General features: G+C 36.2%; 1 long non-coding RNA gene across 1 annotated transcript in view; it reads right to left on the bottom strand.

Annotated features, from left to right (window-relative positions):
- Nucleotides 1-19,414, bottom strand: part of LOC125281477 (uncharacterized) — a 438,012-nt gene that overhangs the window by 257,926 nt on the left and 160,672 nt on the right. Inside the window, exon 3 of the long non-coding RNA XR_008957336.1 lies at nt 7,427-7,506. This is a non-coding gene — a long non-coding RNA (uncharacterized LOC125281477). The remainder of the gene's footprint in view (nt 1-7,426; nt 7,507-19,414) is intronic.

Genomic DNA, 19,414 nt, shown 5'->3' with positions numbered 1-19,414 from the left:
TTTAGGGTTAAAATCTCAAGTCAGCCCAAAACATGATTCCTGTGAGCCTTTTGGAGCAAAGGTCTAAAATATAATACATTTTATTTTCTAAGTGAAACGAGTGGGACGTAAAACGGAGCAAATACGCAGGTATGAGCCCATAACCTTCAGTCGTCCTCCCAGAGAATGCAGTACCTCTAATCTCACAAATAATATCACTGTAATTAAATGTAACAAGAGCAGGTATCAAGAATGTGCACTGCCACTAGGGACCTTAGCCAAAGTGCAAAGTATGCTATTTGTCTTGGGAAACTTCTCACCTCTGGGTAAACTCTCTTCATCAGCCCGCAGGCATCCGGGGCCCTCATGCTGCCCCCTGGCTGTCCCAGGCTCCCCTCACCCACTGAATGCGCACATCCCCTCCTCCTGGAGCAGCAGCCCTGCCCTTGAAATCAAACTTCCTGTCAGTTCCACGTTTCAATCAAAACTCCAGTTTCCTCAGGCTGGCTGATTTTGGCAGGCTCTAAACAAAACCTAATCTGATAATCTGATTAAATTAATTCAAAGTAAGTTGTGAATGGCTAATAGCCTAAATTTCTGAGAAGCCAAGTTCTTGACAATCTAATTTGTGGAATACACAAAGGAGATGTACCGAACTGGAAACTTTCTGAGTGTCTTTCGTTTATACTCAAATTTCCTCCCTTGCCTGCCTGCCTGCCTTCCCTGCTTGCTTCCTTCCTTCCTTTCCTATGCATCCATCCCTTTCTCTTTCCTACCTTTCCTTCCGTCCATTCTTTCACTTTCTGTCCTCTCTCCTTTTCTCTCTCCTGCCCCACTTCTCCACCTCCCTCATTACTGGGTCAGTAATGTGGCACTTGCTTTTTGCATATTAACGTATCCATAAATTGACTTCCAGAAAGGAATAAAACCAAGGTAATCACTGTCATTCCCAAGGAAAAGGCAACTTCCTCATTCACCAAAGTTGGCAGTACACATACTCAATATTTGTCTCTGCTGGTAAATTTTTAAATCCGTAATAAGAAAAAGAAAAAGAAATTATTCAACTAAGACTCAGAATTATATTTTCCACTGCTATAATAATCTGTCACCTATTTAAAATGTGAATAGTTGGGACACCTGGGTGGCTCAGATGGTGAAGCATCTGCCTTCAGCTCAGGTTCTGGGATCGAGCCCACATAAGGCTCCCGGCTCAGCAGGGAGTCTGCTTCTCCCTCTCCCTCTGCCTCTCTCCCAGCTTGTGCTCTCTCTGTCTCTGTCTCTTCTCAAACTGAATAAATAAAATCTTCTAAAAAAATTAAAAAAAAATGTGAATAGTACGTTTGAAAGCATCACAATGAGCCACTTCTATTATTATTATTAATATTATTATTAAAATACTTAACCCATCACAGCTACTATCGATCAGAATGTCTTTCCCAGAAATATTAGGCATCTTTTATCAGTAATTATTGATAGTTTTGCATCAATGCAAAACATATATATATATAATATGTTTATTACTATTAATTTTTCTTTAAAATATTCATTAATAAAGAATACCATTATTGATATTTTTTTATAAACAATCAAAATAGTTTATATTTATTTCATGCTTTTCTGTGCTAGATGCTATTCTAAATACTTTGCATACAGCAACTCATTTAATCCTCAAAATGATATTATGGCTTGGGTATTTTTATAGACTTGCATTCAACAGATATGGAAAACTAAGCCTTGATGCATTTATGGAACTTTCCCAGGATCACACAGTAGGTAAACTGTATTCAAAAATCATTGCATGAGCCTGGGTGGGTCAGTTGGTTGAGTGTTGGACTCTTGGTTTTGGCCCAGGTCATGATCTCAGGGTTATAGAATCGAGCTCCACCTCGGGCTCCACACTCAGCGGGGAGTCTACTTGAGATTCTCTCCCTCCATCTGCCCCTCCCCCTGCTCACACATGTGCATTCTCTCCCTTTTGCTCTCTCTCTCTAAAACAAATAAGTCTTTAAAAAAAATCACTGCATGAGTACATAAAGGATAATAAGTACCATCTACTCCTCCAGAAATATATACATATGCATGTTCCCTTTTTAAAAACATAAGTTATATATGAATATTGATACTGTGTCCAGCTCAGTCTCCAATGGAAGGTGAGGGACCAGTAAAGGGGTGTTGGACTAGTGTTGAAAGATTGCGTCATTAGGAAGATAGAACAATTTCTGAGGGTATCTTATATTAACCTGGAGGAAGGCTGATGAAGGAGATCCTATAGCCAGGGAGAGCAGTAAGAAGTATTGCTACCTCCAGATCACTTCCTCTAAGGGGTGGTCCAGAGTAGTGGTAAGGCGATTCAAGTCAGGCTTGGCAAGTTTATAAATGACACCTGTGGTGGTGAAATGGTGTACAGAATAGATAAAGACACATGAGAAATGTCTCCAGGAGTCTAACAAGTTGGTGAAAGAGAAAATGAGTCATCCTAATTGCTATGAAATTGGAAGAAAAAAAATACAACATAGATTCTTACCAGAATAAAGCTTTATGTAATCTAATAATACAGCCCCAACCCAATATTATTTCATTTGTTCCTATTGAATAAATTGTTTGGGACTTACCAAAATATGTTGCTAAGCAGAATACTATTAGCAGGCCAGACAAATGAGACATTTAAACAATTGTTCAATAAATATCATAGCTGACTGTTTTAAATTATAAAAGTAAAACCTTCTAGAGGTTAAAAAAATCTAGTAATATAGAAGTATATAAATGGGTATAGAAGTATAGAAATATACTCTATATAGAAATATAGAAGTATATAAATTAAATAAAGAGGACTTTCTTTCCTTTCTCTATCATTCTATTCCTCTGATATATATAACTAGTAACCTGGGAGTTTTCAAGACATTTTATTGCATGAACAAATATATATTCATTTGTCTTTATGTAAAACAAATGGACTAAAATTATAATTCTCTCTATATACGTACATGTGGCTATAATGTAAGATTGATAAAGTTTTTTTTTCTGTCAGAAAAGTGATCTCATCATATATATGCTATAATTTGATTTATCTCATTTACCCCCCAAAATATATCATGGAAAACTTTCCAAGCCAGAACACATAGTCCTAGCATAGTCTTTCTTAAAAGTTACTTAATATTCCATAGTATGGTGTCTTATAAGTCATCTAACTATTCTATAATGTTTTGTTTTTTTTTCCTCAAGCTAGATTTTCACACATTAATATATATTACCTTATGTATTTAGGGATCTAAGTTCCAACTTGTTACTACTTCTGTTTAATTTTCCTAGAAATGAAAGCTTATAATCTAGTGTGTTTCATCGTATACATCATACTGCATACTTTTTCTCTATTATCTGGAATAAATGAGATACGGGGGATTTGGAAAAGGCACTTTATCCAACTACTTCTCATACATTTCACATTACATATTTTGGGGGCAACAAAGTAGATGTAAAGCCAAATGGCTGAGTTTAAAATACCCTGTAGACCATAGTTAAGTAGGCAAAAATTTAATAAACTCAAATTTCCAGTTACTCTGGCCAAAAGTTTACGTTCAAGAAATATTAACTGACCATCTTAAAAATAAATCCTAAATGTTGGGATAGGTGGTTAGGCAAAGCATCCCCCAACGATTCTAAGGAAAACTCACTGAAGGAGTCGGTGCACATGGGGTCATGCAGCAGCAGCAGCTATGTTTTCTTCTCCTTTTTGCTGATCCCCCCTTGGCACTAAAGAGACCCTTGTGTACAAAGAAATTTTGCAGCTGGGCAGAAGAGACAAGCATCTGGCTGAGAAACAACACTATAACTCAGAGCAACTTTTGGCTTTCTACATTGATCTTATTAAATTTCAACTTTTTCTTCTGGAAAAGAGATTCACTAAGAGAAGAAAAAAATATTACAAAAATACTTCTGTACAATGATTGAAGCCAATAGGCTTCAGATATCTTCTAGGTGGGGAACCCATTCACCATCAAATGGGGACATGGGCTGGCATGGGAAATTTCCTTGGGCTCATCAAAAACCAAGATAACTTCCCTCTCTGTCCACCAAAAAAATTACCAAAATATCTGGACTACTCCTTTATATCTGGCATATTTAATGAAAAGGATAAAATTAATTATCAATTGGTATAGACACAGGCTGAGAATCTTTGTTAATAGAGTCCAGTGAGAACAAAACAGTTTGCTGGAATACCAAAGAATCAATATTTTCATTAGTGTAAATGGAAGTGGGAGGCGATGTCCACATTTTCAGGGAGAGGGATATTATGCAGGAGGCAGAACAAATAATTTCCCAAGTCTCAAGCTAAGATAAAGAAAAATTATGACTGGGTCAGAGCTGGTTTTTCTATTTATAACTGCAAGGAAAAACAAACAAATAAAGCAAATAAACAAAAACAAAACTCTGGAGGCAAGAGAGATCAATATTCATATAACAGATGCCAATATCAGCAGAATATATAAAATGTAATATGTGGCTTTTAAAAATATACATTTAGTCACAGGGTAGCTTAAAGTTTATGTAAGAGTTTGTAAAGTAACTATAAAACAAATGTGAATGGAGTTTTATATTTTTTTATTTGTAAGAATAATTATTCAAATTTGGTTCAGAGTTTAGAGAATGATGAATGGGAACATACCAATAAAACTTTTTGAGTAGCTTTTAATTCCTCTAAAAACATTTATAATTAAAAAGGAGTCATGAGGGTACAAATTTTATAGCCAGTACCACCTGGAATATTAATATATATATATATATATATATATATATACACGCTACACTTTCTTTAAAACTTTCACTTTTATCACCTCTGTTCTAAATTAGTAGAACCACGTTAGAAGAAAACTTCTTGTGTGTCTTAAAGACCTTTGGAAAAGTAATAAAACCCATTGGTTGCCTCCACAGGAAAAAAAAAAGGGGGGGGAATATATATATATACTATATTGCATATAATTTCAGAGGGATTACTGATTATTTTATATAAAGCTTATTCTTTGATCCCAACTTAAGGAGTTCTAGTCTAAAATGACACTAACCAAATAAAATGGGACCTATGAATGGTTTCTGAAATTTGACTGGTGGAAAAATCTAGTTTGTGCCAGCATGTCACCCTAGACCCACAGCGCTTCCTTGGGCACTGGATGGGGTAGGATGGCAGAGGGGCTACGCAGAGTGCAAAGCCAGCAGCATGCCTGCTCTCGACTCTGGAACTCTCTTCTCTTATCCTCCCTATGCTCTTTCGACCCTCTATCAGTCATTCTCTGGGAGGCCCTAGTGAGGGTCTTCTGAACAGAATGAGAAGAGAAAAGGAAACTTATGCAATCTGTTTCTAATATCCACTAGAGAAAACACAACAAGAAAAGAAAACAACCCAAGGCACCAGTGATTCTTATAAACTAAGTAAAACTAACTTGCTTTTGTAAACTAATAAAAGGCCCTTTAAGCATCAAGATATATTTATTTAACTATTGCATGTTTATGTTGAATTGTTTGAATAACCTAAAATAATTATTGAATTTTAAGAAATTGTAGTCTCTGCCTGCTATTTTATAAACCAGTGCTGTGATCCTAAATGCCACCTAAAAATTCCATGGTTGTAGGAGCACAAATATGTGTGTCCTAGGCATACAAGCAATCTTGAATTCTCCCTGACTAAAATTCAGAGTTAAAGTCAGGCGCCTGGGTGGCTCAGTTGGTTAAGCGTCTGTTTTCTGCTCAGGTCATGATCCCAGGGTCCTGGGATCAAATCCTGCATCACATGGTCCTTGATCAGCTGAGAGTCTCCTTTCCCTCTACCCCTTCCCCCACTTATGCTCTCTCTCTCTCAAATAAATAAATAAATAAAATCTTAAAAATATAAAATAAAATAAAATCACCTACTATGGGGGATAGCCAAGTGTCTTTTACACCAAGTTTATCAAAAGAAGTTTATAGGATTGGACAATGTTCAATTCAAATGTCACACCGAGTAACTGTTTGCAATAGTGACTAACATAAGCATACATTTTATTTATATTTATTTATTTATTTACATTTTAATTGAAGTATAGTATAATTTGATTAACATATAATATTATACTAGTTTCAGGTATACAACATGGTGATTTGACAATTATATACATTATGAAACACCATAATAAATGTAGTTACTATCTGTCCCCATACATCATTATAACAATATCACTGACTATACTCCTTATGCTGTACTTTTCAGCCCCAATGCTTACTTATTTTATAACTGGAAGTTGGAGCCTCTTCCCTTCATCGATTTTGCCTTTCCCACTCCCACCGCCATCCCCTCTGGCAACCACTAGTTTGTTCTCTGAGTCTGTTTCTCTTTCTGTTGTTTGCTCCGTTTTTTTTAGGTGCCACACATAAGTGAAATCATATGGTATTAGTCTTTTTCTGTCTGACTTACTTCACTCAGCATGATAGCTTCTAGGTCCCTCCATGTTGTGAGTGGCAAGATTTCATTGTTTTTTTATAGCTGAGTAATAGTCCATTGTGCATATATACCACATCTTTTTTTTTTTAAAGATTTTATTTATTTATTTGACACAGAGAGACAGCCAGTGAGAGGGGGAACACAAGTAGGGGGAGTGGGAGAGGAAGAAGCAGGCTCCTAGCGGAGAAGCCTGATGTGGGGCTCGATCCCAGAATGCTGGGATCACGCCCTGAGCCGAAGGCAGACGCTTAACGACTGCACCACGCAGGCGCCCCTATACCACATCTTCTTTAACCATCCATCTTATCAATAGACATTTAGATTGCTTCCCTATCTTTACCACTATAAATAACACTACAATAAATACAAGGGTGCGTGTATCGTTTTGAATTACTGTTTTCAGTTTCATCAGGTAAATACCCAGCAGTAGAATTAACTGGGTCCGTATGTTACTTCTAATTTTAGTTTTTTGAGGAAACTCCACAAGCTTGCAAATCATCTATCTGATAAGGGGTTAATGTCCAAAATATATAAAGAATTCATAAACTCTATGCCAAGCAAACACATAATTTGATTAAAGATGCACGGAGGACCTGAATAGACATTTTTCCAAAGAAGATATACAGATGCCAGCAGACACATGAAGAGAGCTCAACATCACTAACCATCAGGAAAATGCAAATCAAAACCACAACAAAATATCGTCTCACACCAGTCGGAACAGCTAGTATCAAAAAAGACAAGAAACAAGTGTTGGCACAGATGTGGAGAGAAGGGCATACTCATGCACTGTTGTGGGAATGTAAGTTGGTGCAAGTGTAAGTAAGTAAGTTGGTGTAAGTCTAGAAAACAGTACAGAGATCCCTCAAAAAACTAAAAAAGAAAGTATGTATGTTATATGTGTGCAACTTACAAATGATAACTATACAATGGTGGATTAGAAAATTGGCTGTTCTGGTCTATTTGCAAGTCACTTACCATTTTGTGTATTTCATTCTCTTCTCTGTTTAAATCTTGACATTGAGACTTTTCTTTATCTCAGAAGCAGCAACAAGCTCCTGAAAAGTATTTTTATATTATAAAAGATTGCACTTATGCATATACATGTCTATTTCCCCCAGAAAACGGTCAATTTTTAAAAGCTACCTTTCATATTTATTAAGCGATTTGAGTCCAGAAACAATCAGGAAATTCGTAGATTATGTCTAAGAACACTTGATTTTTATTGAATGCTGTCAAGACATCAAAATGTGCGGATTCACCTTTGAAAAGTGCTAAATTTGCATTTATTCTTTTGTCCCTAGGCTAACAGCTGGGTGTTGTTGTTTTTTAAAGCACCCATTTGAGGTGCTAAGACATCCTAATTAGATGAATTAAACAAACACAACATTAAGTTTCAGAGATGAAGTGTCAGAACAGATACCTTTTGATCCGCAGACCACTAAGGGAGCAACAGTAAATTGCAAACAATGTGATTATGTTTCCTGCCTCAGCATATTGGGTTTGATAAAAAGTTTGACTTTAGTAACTGCCCAAGACAGTGCTCTGAGTAATTGAGAGGAAATAAATTATGTCTTAGAGACTGTCAGCTGCTTTCATTCTAATTTTTCCTGCCCATATTATGAAGAAAGGAAGGAAGGGAGAGAGGGAAGAAGGGGGGAAGAAGGAGAAAAGGAGGAGGGAGGAAATAGAATGGCTTCTGTGTTACAGTGTAGCATTATCATCCTTGAGAGGAGCATGTTGTTTGCAGGCCCACTAAACAAAATAAAACAGAACAATAAACATAACAACAACAGCAACAAACCAGGGGTGATTCATTTTAAGTCAATTCAATAAATCAATACGTAAGTAGGCACTGGGCTGGTTTACGAGGGCCACCAAAATCACTTGAGGGATTTACAATCCAATGAGGAAAGCAATACAGACATGTCTACAACGAATGATAAAACATGGAACAATGAAATTAATTATAAGCATGAGAGTCTTTTAATTATTTTTGAGTTGATCAGAGTAGGCATCAGTGAGGTACAATTTCAACTGTACTGAAATGAAAAATCAGCATGTAAAACATGGGAGGAGAGAAGGAGAACAATCCAGATCAAGAGAATAGCATGTGTTAGGAGGTGGAGGATGAAGTGTGATGGGAGAATCTGATGAGAGATTTCACCCCAGCCCAAGTCCAGGAGTAGGGGTAAGAGAAAGAAGTTCATGTTCAAGGGGGAATTGATGATTTTAGCTTGATGGCTAACTGGGTTTGAAGTATGTATGGGAAATTCAGATCAAAACTCAGAATGGGTATCCAAATCAGAGGTGAAGATTGAGTCATCTGCCCAAAGAAGGGAACTGAAGCTCTGGGAGCCTTTGAGTTAGCCCAGAGCATATGCACTGGTATGGCTAGAGAATAAATCCATGGAATGCTTATATTTAAACACAAGTAAGAGAAGATGCAAATAAGAAAAAAAAAAAAACAACTTTCTGGGAAGCAGCAATGTAGCAGAGACAGTGTACACAGATATTGTCAGAAAGTATCTCATGAAAGAAGAGAGTGGCCAACATTGTCAAATGATGTACACAAGGAGCAACTTCAGCTATCAGAAAGTCATATGCACTCATGGAAGGGGCAGGTGCAGTGAAGTGGTGGAGAGAGAAACTAGATTGCAGATTGACTGGGGTCAATTGGGCAATCAAGGCAGGAAATGGTCAGAATGAGTGGAGAAGTAAGCAAAAAAGCAGGATGGGAAAGTTTTCCAGAAGGAAAGGCACACTCGAAAATGGGAAAGCAAGAAGACAAATACATCAAAAAAAAAAAAAACCCTTAACAGTATCAATTGTAAAGTACCATATTTTAAATGTGGTTTCTGTGTGATATCCATTGAAGAGCTGCATCAATCAAGCCTGAGATTTTCCAGCCAGGGCAATGGTAGATGACTTCGAACAATTACATTTCAGCATCTGAAGCTATCTGATACTACCTACGTACTGATTACTAAGAAAAAAGAAGGGTAGTGTGTGTGTGATTAAAAAATTTGCTTCATGGGGCGCCTGGGTGGCACAGCGGTTAAGCGTCTGCCTTCGGCTCAGGGCGTGATCCTGGTGTTATGGGATCGAGCCCCACATCAGGCTCCTCCGCTATGAGCCTGCTTCTTCCTCTCCCACTCCCCCTGCTTGTGTTCCCTCTCTCGCTGGCTATCTCTACCTCTGTCGAATAAATAAAATCTTTAAAAAAAAATTTGCTTCATATTTAAAAACATTTTTGATGAAAGATGCATATTCATATCAACAGAGACTGACAGAGTTCTGGAATACAATCTCATTCTAAACCTTTCAAAGGACTAATACAAGACAAAACATCTGCAAAGAAGAAAAATAAGACTTTCTGCCTTTTTTAAAACTCGAAAATATCTCTCTTACCACAGGGAAACTAAGGCTATCATTCAACAAAATATTTGAGGAAATAAATGTTTTCCTTTCAAATAATTCTCACAAATATTCCTAGACTATGAATATATTTCTCAAGGCTATAATCACTGCTTACACATCAGATGACCTGAAATTGATATTCTACAAAATAATTGGCTCATGCTTTTTCTAAGTGTCAAGGTCATGACAGGCAAAGGAAGACTGAGGGAGACTACGGTTCCTGAGAATTGGATTCTGGACCAAGAAAAAGGACCTTAATGAGACAACCAAGGATACTTGACTAGGTCTATGGAGTAGTTGATAGAATTGCTTTAGTGTTAATTTCCTGGTTTCAATAATTATATCCTGGTTATGTAAAATGGTAATTATTTGGGGACACTGGTGAAAACTCTAAGAATTTCTATAGTATTTTTGAAACTCTTTTGCAAGTCCGAAATTATTTAAAAGTAAAAAGTTAAAAAAGAAAGATTTCTAAATGTGAAAAGAAATGGGTGAAGAACCATGTCAGGGGAGAATAAGAGACAAAAACTTGACTGTGCAGTTATATGTATCAGATTGCTTTTTAAATTTTTTTAAAAATTTCAGCCAGCTGAAAAGCATATTTCTCATTGTCCCTTGGTCAGAAATACAGAAATATTTAGTATAGAAATATAGTAAAGCTGGGACACAGATGTGGGGAGAAAGCAACTGGGGAGGGCGTGTCTCCACTGGGCACTTGGATTCAGCTCCGCCACTTACAAAATGGACGAAACTTACATCGATTCCTCAGACCCTGAAAAGCTATGACAATGCCCCTCTGATAAAAACCACCAGATCAGGGCTTGCAGTTTCCTTATCATCTTATCAAGTGCAGAAAGAATCATCCTAATGTCGCAAATTGGCTACTTGTCCCTTCAGTGCTCGCCACAAGATTCCTCCCGCCAAAAACAGTCATCCTATCTCAAGCTGTGATGATACAAGTTGTATGGAGCAGGATGTTGTCAACCAAACCAGGAATTTTGGACAAGAGACTCTGGCTGAGAGCACACGGCAGTGAAGGCTGGGATAAAGATCTATGGGAATGGACCAGCACCCCATTTGTCTGGGGCACAGCACAGCCAACTACTGTGGCAACAACAGCCCCACAAGCAAGTTATGGCTCCCAGCACATGTGTTTTCAAGTCTCCTCCACGTGGTCTGCCATGGAAAAGTAATGGAAATACACAGTAATTGAACATCTACCTCATCAAATGCTAGACCCGAAAATACTCTTGCTTCTTCCTGCTACCAGTGGGTTCTTCATTTTTTGTTTTCTCCTCTTCTAATTATAGAAAGATAAACTGTCTGTGACCTTCAAACTGGGCGGGGGGGGGGGGGAGAAAAAGGAAAATATACTAAAAATATCTGGGTCCTAGAGAAAGAAATTTCTTGTTTACATGTAAAGTAGTATGTGTATATTTCAGTATGTAAACTAATAAATAGAAACTCAGAATGTGATTTTCAGTCTGGTTTCTACGTGACTTTCCTAATGTGATGAAGATGATGAAGGCCAATTTTGAAGCTGCCATGACATTTACTTTGAGTATCTACTCTGTGTAAGACACTGTCATAAGCAAAACATGGTCTCTGATTACAAAGAGTACCCAATGAATGTTGGTAGACTATTATTCATGTTTCCCAACAGCAGTATTTCATAGAATGTGTTATAACAAAGAGGTAAGCTAAGTCCTGTTAGGACACAAGGAAAGGAGGGAACGTTTGGATTACCTTGCAGAGGCCTGGATAAACAGCTGTCCCCTATGGAGAAAATTAGGGAAGGTGTTAGGGAGATGGTCATTTGAAGGCAGCAAAGGATTCTAATGGGTAGTGATTGAGATATAAAAGAAAAAAGCATTTTGGGAAGAGAAAAAGCCTAAGCAAAGTCATGAGATAGAAAATGACAGGGTTGGGGTGCCTGGGTGGCTCAGTTGGTTAAGTATCTGCCTTTGGGTCAGGTCATAATCCCAGGGTCCAGAGATTGAGCCCCACATCGGCTCCTTGCTCAGCGGGGAGGCTGCTTCTCCCTCTCCTGCTCCCTCTGCTTGTGCTCTCTTTCTCTCTTCTTTCAAATTAATTTTAAAATTTCTTAAAAAAAAAAAAAAGAAAATTACAGGGTTATTTTGATTATCTAATTCAAATAAGAGGTGGAAGAGTTCCCAGGATGGAATTTCCTTGAGTGATAGGGAGTGAACAAAATAGTTTGGGGCTTAAGCCCTGAGGCTCCCAGAAAATTGTGTTTTGCAACTAAATGCTAACCCCTATCATGTTTAGGGCCAGTACACTTAAATACTGCTCAATACCTTTCTGTCCCTAAATTCAGCATATTTTCATAGTATCCAAGTATGAAATACACGTTTTAGTTGTCCACTCAAAAGTGGTACTACCGAATTCCAAAGATGCTGGATCTTAGAATATGTACCAGGTGCACTGTTTTGTAAGCAGGCACTTAACTATTCACTGCCCACTTCTAAAAGGTCAATAATTCAGATTGCCTAAGGGTCCAAGGCCCAACATCAAGCTGTCCACTGAGGTTTTGCTGAAAACTTCTTTGTTGATTGGATAGGGATTTAATTCTGGCAGCAATTGCTACAGTATTTTAGCAGCACTTCCCTCTATAAAACATTAGTCCCAGAACATGTTAATTGGTGTGCTGTAAAAAAAGTATTCCCTCTGTAAGTAAGTTTGGTAAACACTGGGTTGAGGGAGGTTAATCAGATATCTTCGCTGCAGGAGTTATCAGAACCTTGATCATGCTAATGAGAAATACAGCACTCAGCGAAGAGGGAGATAACACCAATTGTTACACAAACCTAACAGAAATCTAGCGATACAAGTGTTCCAGAGAACACATATTTGAAAACTGCACCAGATGGCATCTCTGTTTCCCCTCATTTTAAGTTGATCACACATAAGATGGAATGGCTTAAAATGCCAATGTATCGTCATCAGATGGTTTCACAGTGATGTTTATATTTTGTGATTGTAATAGGGATTGAGGTTAAAGCTATTTATCTGCCATTATATTTCTTAATCATACTATGTTAGCTAAGACTTTTTGGCACTTTCATCAGGCTATTTACATAATCATAATTATTTTTGGTTCACAGCCCCCTCAATTAAACATCAAGATTATCCTTTCTCATGTATATGATCGGAACTTCCAAACATATGGCAGACACTATATACCTTTCAAAAAAGGCATAGGATATGTTTTAATACAACTTTTCATTTTAGAGGTTTTTCAGTAATAAAAAAAAACAGCCTTATGCTAACAGATTTCTATAATCAGGTCCTCCCACACAAATAGTAATTTACTTAATTGGGAGAGTCCCATCTCTCTGGAAAGTGAGATGTTTTTGGAATATCTGAGTCTTAGAGACAAATGATGGATTTCATTGTTCTTGTTCCTAATAAGTGACATGAGATCATCTCACTCCAACTCTTCCCAGGTTGCTATTACATATTTTTTCTCACCATTTTAGTTAATCTTCACTTTCCACTATAACAAGCAAACTCACAAGGAAGATATTATTTGTCATAGTCTCTAAAAAAAGCTCTCAGGATAAGTTTAATGGTTGGAATGGAATAGCATTTAATTCAAAATACTAGAATTTTTAGATATAAGACAATATCATTAGAATACAGAAATAAGAGGTTTGTTAAAGCAAAGTTAGGCCTTCTTTCTTCTCTAGGCAATGAGTGTTTGCTTCTTGCTCCCTACTCTCTGCTTTGAAAGGTGAGTGCAAACCTTGTGTGGGCAGCCACTTGCAGTAAAGGATCATGTTCCTCTTCTGGTTCCCCTTCCCTGGAATGTTCTTCCAGATACCCATGACTAGCCCTTCACATTTTCCAGATTTTTACTCAAGAGTTACCTCCTCAGTGAGTCCCGCACTGGCTAACCTATCTATAATTTTTATCCTCCCCCTAACATTTCTTCTTTTCCATCCAGTGGTGTTTTATTTTTTGTTTTTATTTAACATACAGTATAACATTCATTTCAGATATATAATATAGTGATGCAACACTTCCATACATGACCCAGTGCTCATCACAACAGGTGGGCTCCTTAATCCCCATAACTTATTTCACCTATCCCCCAAACCCCCCCTCTGGTAATCAGCAGTTTGTTTCTTATAGTTAAGAATCTGTTTCTTGGTTTGCCTCTCGCTCCCTCTCTCTTTCCCCTCCTTTTCTCATTTGCTTTGTTTCTTAAATTCCACATATGAGTGAAATCATATGGTATTTGTCTTTCTCTGACTGACTTGTTGCAACTCGCATAATATTCTCTTGCTCCATCCACATTGTTGCAAATGGCAAGAGTTCATTCTTTTTATGGCTGAGTAATATTCCATTATAGACACTCACACACACACACACACACACACACACACACACACATACACACACACGTACCATTTCTTCTTTATCCATTCATCAATCAATGAATAGTTGGGCTGTTTCACAGTTTAGCTTTTGTAGATAAGGCTGTTATAACCATCTGGGTGCATGTATCCCTTTGAGTTAGTGTTTTTGTATTCTTTGGGTAAATATCTCATAGTGTAATTGCTGGATTGTAGGGTAGCTCTATTTTTAAATTTTTGAAGAAACTCCATACTGTTTTCCACAGTGACTGCACCAGTTTGCATTGCTACCAACCGTGCAAGAGGTTCCTCTTTCTCCACATCCTCACTGTGAACACCTGTTGTTTCTGGTGTTGTTGATTTTAGTCATTCTGACAGGTGTAAGGTGATATCCCTTTGTAGTTTTAATTTGTATTTCCCTGATGACGAGTGATGTTGAACATCTTTTTATGGGTCTGTTGGCCATCTATATGTCTTTTTTGGAGAAAATGTCTATTCATGTCTTCTGCCAATTTTTAAATTGGATTATTTATTTTTGGTGTGCTGAGTTTTATAAACTCTTTAAATATTTTGGATACTAACCCTTTAACAGATATGTCATTTGCAAATATCTTCTCTAATTCCACAGGTTGCCTTTTAGTTCTGTTGATTGTCCTTTGCTGTGAAGAAGCTTTTTATTTTGAAGTCCCAACAGCTTATTTTTGCTTTTGTTTCCCTTGCCTCTGGAGATATAAGCAAAAAGAAGTTGCTATGGCTGATGTCGAAGAGGTTACTGCCTGTGTTCTCATTTCGTATTTTAATGGTTTCAAGTCTCACATTTAGGTCTTTAATCCATTTTGAATTTATTTTTGTGTATGGTATAAGAAAGTGGTCCAGTTTCATCCTTTTGCATGTTGGTGTCTTGTTTTCCCAACGTCATTTGTTGAAGAGACTGTCTTTTTCTCATTGGATATTCTTTTCTGCTTCATTGAAGATTAATTGACCATATAGTTGTGGGTCCATGTCTGGGTTTTCTATTCTTTCTACTGATCTATGTGTCTATTTTAGTGTCAGTACCATAGTGTTTGATCACTACAGTTCTGTAATATAACTTAAGTTTGGAATTGTGATGCATCCAGCTTTGCTTTGCTCTTTCAAGGTCGCTTTGGCTATTCAGGGTCTTTGTGGTTCCATACAAATTTTAGGATCATTTGTTCTAGTTCTGTGAAAAATGCTATTGGTATTTTGATAGGGATTGCCTTAAATGTGTAGATTGCTTTGGGTAATATACATATTTTAACAATATCTGTTCTTCTGATCCATGAGCATGGAATGTCTTTCCATTTCTTTGTGTTATCTTCAATTTCTTTCATCATTTTTTTATAGTTTTCAGAGTACAAGTCTTTCACCTCTTTGGTTAGGGTTATTCCTAGCTATCTTTTTTTGGGGGGGGGGTGCAATTATAAATGGGATTGATTCCTTACCTTCTCTTTCTGATGTTTTATTAGATTTCTGTATGTTGATTTTGTATCCTGCGACTTTACTGAATTTGTATCATTTCTAGCAATTTTTTGGTGGAGTCTTTCAGGTTTTCTATATAGAGTATCATGTTATCTGCAAATAGCGAAAATTCTACTTCTTCCTTGCCAATTTGGATGCTTTTGTTTCTTTTTGTTGTCTGATTGCTGTGGCTAGACTCCCCCTAATATTTCTATGCCTCCCCTTTCCTGCTTTATTTTTTTCTCTTTATTATTTTTTATTACTTAATGCACAATTATACTTTGCTTACTTATATTGTTTATTACCAACTTCTATCACTAAGATGAAGACTCCACAATGGCAGCGAGTTTTGTCTTTTTCTTTTAATTCTTCATTGTGAGCACCCAGGATGGTACCTGGCATATAATAGGTGCTCAACAAATTGAACGAATGAATCTCCACCAACATAAAAAATCTCCTCTATGTACACAGATAATTCTGCTAATTAGTGAACTTTGTTAAATGACTATCTTCTCAAAACATTTTAATAGTTCAAGGACAATGAATAAAAGTTGACAAAACAGATGATGAAACATTGGGCAATCAATAAAATCTTACAATGTGATGAGCATGTAAAAACAACTAAAAAAACCTTAAAAACCAATAGTAAAAAAAGATGGATACTGGACGGAAATATTAAGAGTCTATATCTTATCTACACTTCTCTAAATTTTATAAAACAGACTCATTTTGGGGAGCCTGGGTAGTTCAGGTGGTTGAGCATCCAACTCTTGGTTTCAGCTCAGGTAATGACCTCAGTGGTACAAGATAGAGCCCCACATTGGGCTCCACGTTCAGTGGGGAGTCTGTTCGAGATTCTCTCTCTCTCCTCTGCCTCTCACCCTGCTCCACACACACTCGCTTTCTCTCTCTCTCAAATAAATAAATACATCTTAAAAAAAAAAAAAAAAGGACAGACTCATTTTTTCCCCCAACCTTACTTCCCTATAAGCCTCTGTGAACACACTTAAATTGGTCTGGTCTAATCATTTCATTATTTATCCAGATTATATATTAATTTGCTATTATTTTATGGGTCTTATCTTCCCAACTTGGTTGTAAACTCCCAGAAGCAAGATCATATTTTAAACATCAGTGATCCCACAGCATTTAACTCAGTAAGAAACGTATGGCCAATCCTTATTACATATGTGTGTATTGACTGGTTGTTGTATTCACATATGGTATAGTATGTGGTTATCTGCAGATATAAGAATAGGCTTCTGCCATCTTAAGGTCAGTTGGCTCTTTAGGATGACACTAAGGTAATGAGCAAAAGAGATTAGCATAGTAAGCACTAACTCTACATTCGTAAGTCATTTAAGGTATCATGAATAGCTCTAATTTAAAAGTTGCAAGAAGAGTTACATCTACACAAGTGATGCATATCTATGAGATGAAATGAACTCTCCTTTGAAGTAATTTTCAAAGACATTTACATTTTTTATATATCAAATACCAAAAACTGTGAAGAGTGATAGTCAACATTATTAATATTTGTTCAACACTGCAATTTTTTAAGCAGGACTTCAATGTCCAACATTTTGGTTATTTTTTATTATAATTAGGCCTGTAAAAACGTATTCTAAGCTAAATTTCTTATTGCCATATCAGAATTCAGATATTTTTACTTAATAAGCCTTTAAGGAAAGATGATCAGTAGTACCCTGTCTCAATCCATACTTGTTCCATATTTGGAACTGAAATCGATAGATTAAAGATTATCCTTGTTCAAGGGATTTTCATGACAGTGCCAAATGTGTGCGTTTTTTCATTTATATACATATTTTTCTATTTATTGAGTGCCTTCCATTTCCAGGCTGGGACATTAGAAGACCAATGAATCAGCACTTGGGATGTCTGTGGTGCAGTTTAAACATGTGATTATATTAGAATCCTAAGGGCATTTTGATTTTTTACTGGGAATAAACATTTCTTCAGTGATTAAAGTACATGAAATATGATGCATTTTTCCAATAAGTGATAAGTAACCATTACCAGAGACATATACTTTTTCTTATAAGGTAATTTGTGGTGAAGTTTAATCCTCAAATGGCGAGAATATATAGTTCCTTGAAATAATGATATTAAATGTATCTGTGTTTAGATTGGCATTATAATAATCTTAAAATGGCTGCCTCTTGTCCCTTTCATACCAGAACAGTCTCTATCAATTCAGTTCAAAATTTGAAGGAATTAAACTTCCAAAAATCATCTCCTTAAGAAAAAAGCTTTTGAGAAAAATCTGAATATTGTCCAGGGTTACAATATTCTGACAGTCAAAGAGAGAAACCAAACTAAAATGGTAAGGATATTTCTCAGTAGTGACAATTTCATACCAAAGTATAAAAGAGCAACTAGAATAAAGGTTACTTTTAAGCCATGACTAATTTAAGAATAAGAGTTATGACAATTTAAAATATGTAAACCATCTTGACTGTTATTCAAGCAATAAGTGCCAAGTATTTAGACATTTTAAGATTTTCAGATGCTCAGCATTTTTATTGGTGTGTTTAAAATGTTCTCTTTTAAATTAGGAATGCATTTTTAAAGCTACTAGTAGAATGAGTGGAGCTATATTAAGTTTTACGGTATTTAAAAAATGTAATATCCATACATATAATTTCTTTAATGCAATATTAATTTTATATTTTAGTAGCTCACATTAAGGTCAACTTTCAACATAAAAAAAATTCAAGTCAAACAACAAAAGCATTAGTGTGTCTAAAAAAGACTTATTGAGAAACCAAGCAGGGGGGAAAAAGCTATAATAATTTCACAGAAGTAAAATTCCTTGGGATTCTACTTGAAAAGCCAACAAATAAAACATAAAAGAATAGGAAGTAAGAAGGAAGGAAGGGAAGAAGGAAGGGAAAAAAGAAAAGTAAGAAGAAAAAAAGAATTAAAATATATGCCTCCATGTATCACTTATTCATATTATTAAAAAGTGTATCCCAATCATAAAGTTTGGAAGAGGTTTGATATATAAATAAACTGTGAATTGGTAAGGTACTGTATAAAATCCTTATGGAGAAATGATCACATGAAGACAACCTGTGTCATAAACAGGGGAGGGCAGTTTAGGGGAGGAAGGTGAAGTTAAAAGGGGTAATGCCAAATTTGAGATCATCTGTTCAGATTCCAGAGAGAATAATAAATCTGTCCTAGATAAATCTGTTCTAATTCTAGGTAGAACACAATTTAGAGAAACTTGTTTTGATACCGAAAGTCCCTGCGTTTGTCCTAATCAGAAAGGTAGCATTTGTAAGCTTACATTCTAAAACAAACTCAACAAAAACAACTCTTAGCTAATACTAAGTACTTGTTGGAACATCGAGGAGATAGTTCTCTTCGGTGTGTGTTGATCTATCTATTTTGACAGAGGAGGAAAGCGGTTCTTTAAAAAGTAAATTATCTACCATTTGACATCTCTTTTTTTTTTATTATGGAAAAGGAGTCTTTTACTTAAAAATTTGTACTTGCATTTCTTCGTTTCACTATTAAATTAATTAAATTAAACTTAATCAAAATTAAAATTAACATATTTTCAATAACTGGAAAACCTGTAGTGAAACACTATGCCCAAAACAGATTTAGTAAATATAAATTATAATTTTATCTTAAAAGGCACTTTATGAGCAAAGTATGA

This window comes from Ursus arctos, unplaced genomic scaffold (genome assembly GCF_023065955.2).
Source record: "Ursus arctos isolate Adak ecotype North America unplaced genomic scaffold, UrsArc2.0 scaffold_4, whole genome shotgun sequence".
NCBI classification, from domain to species: Eukaryota; Metazoa; Chordata; class Mammalia; order Carnivora; family Ursidae; genus Ursus; species Ursus arctos.
Note: the sequence above shows the minus strand (reverse complement) of the source record. Positions and strands in the feature narration are given on the sequence as shown.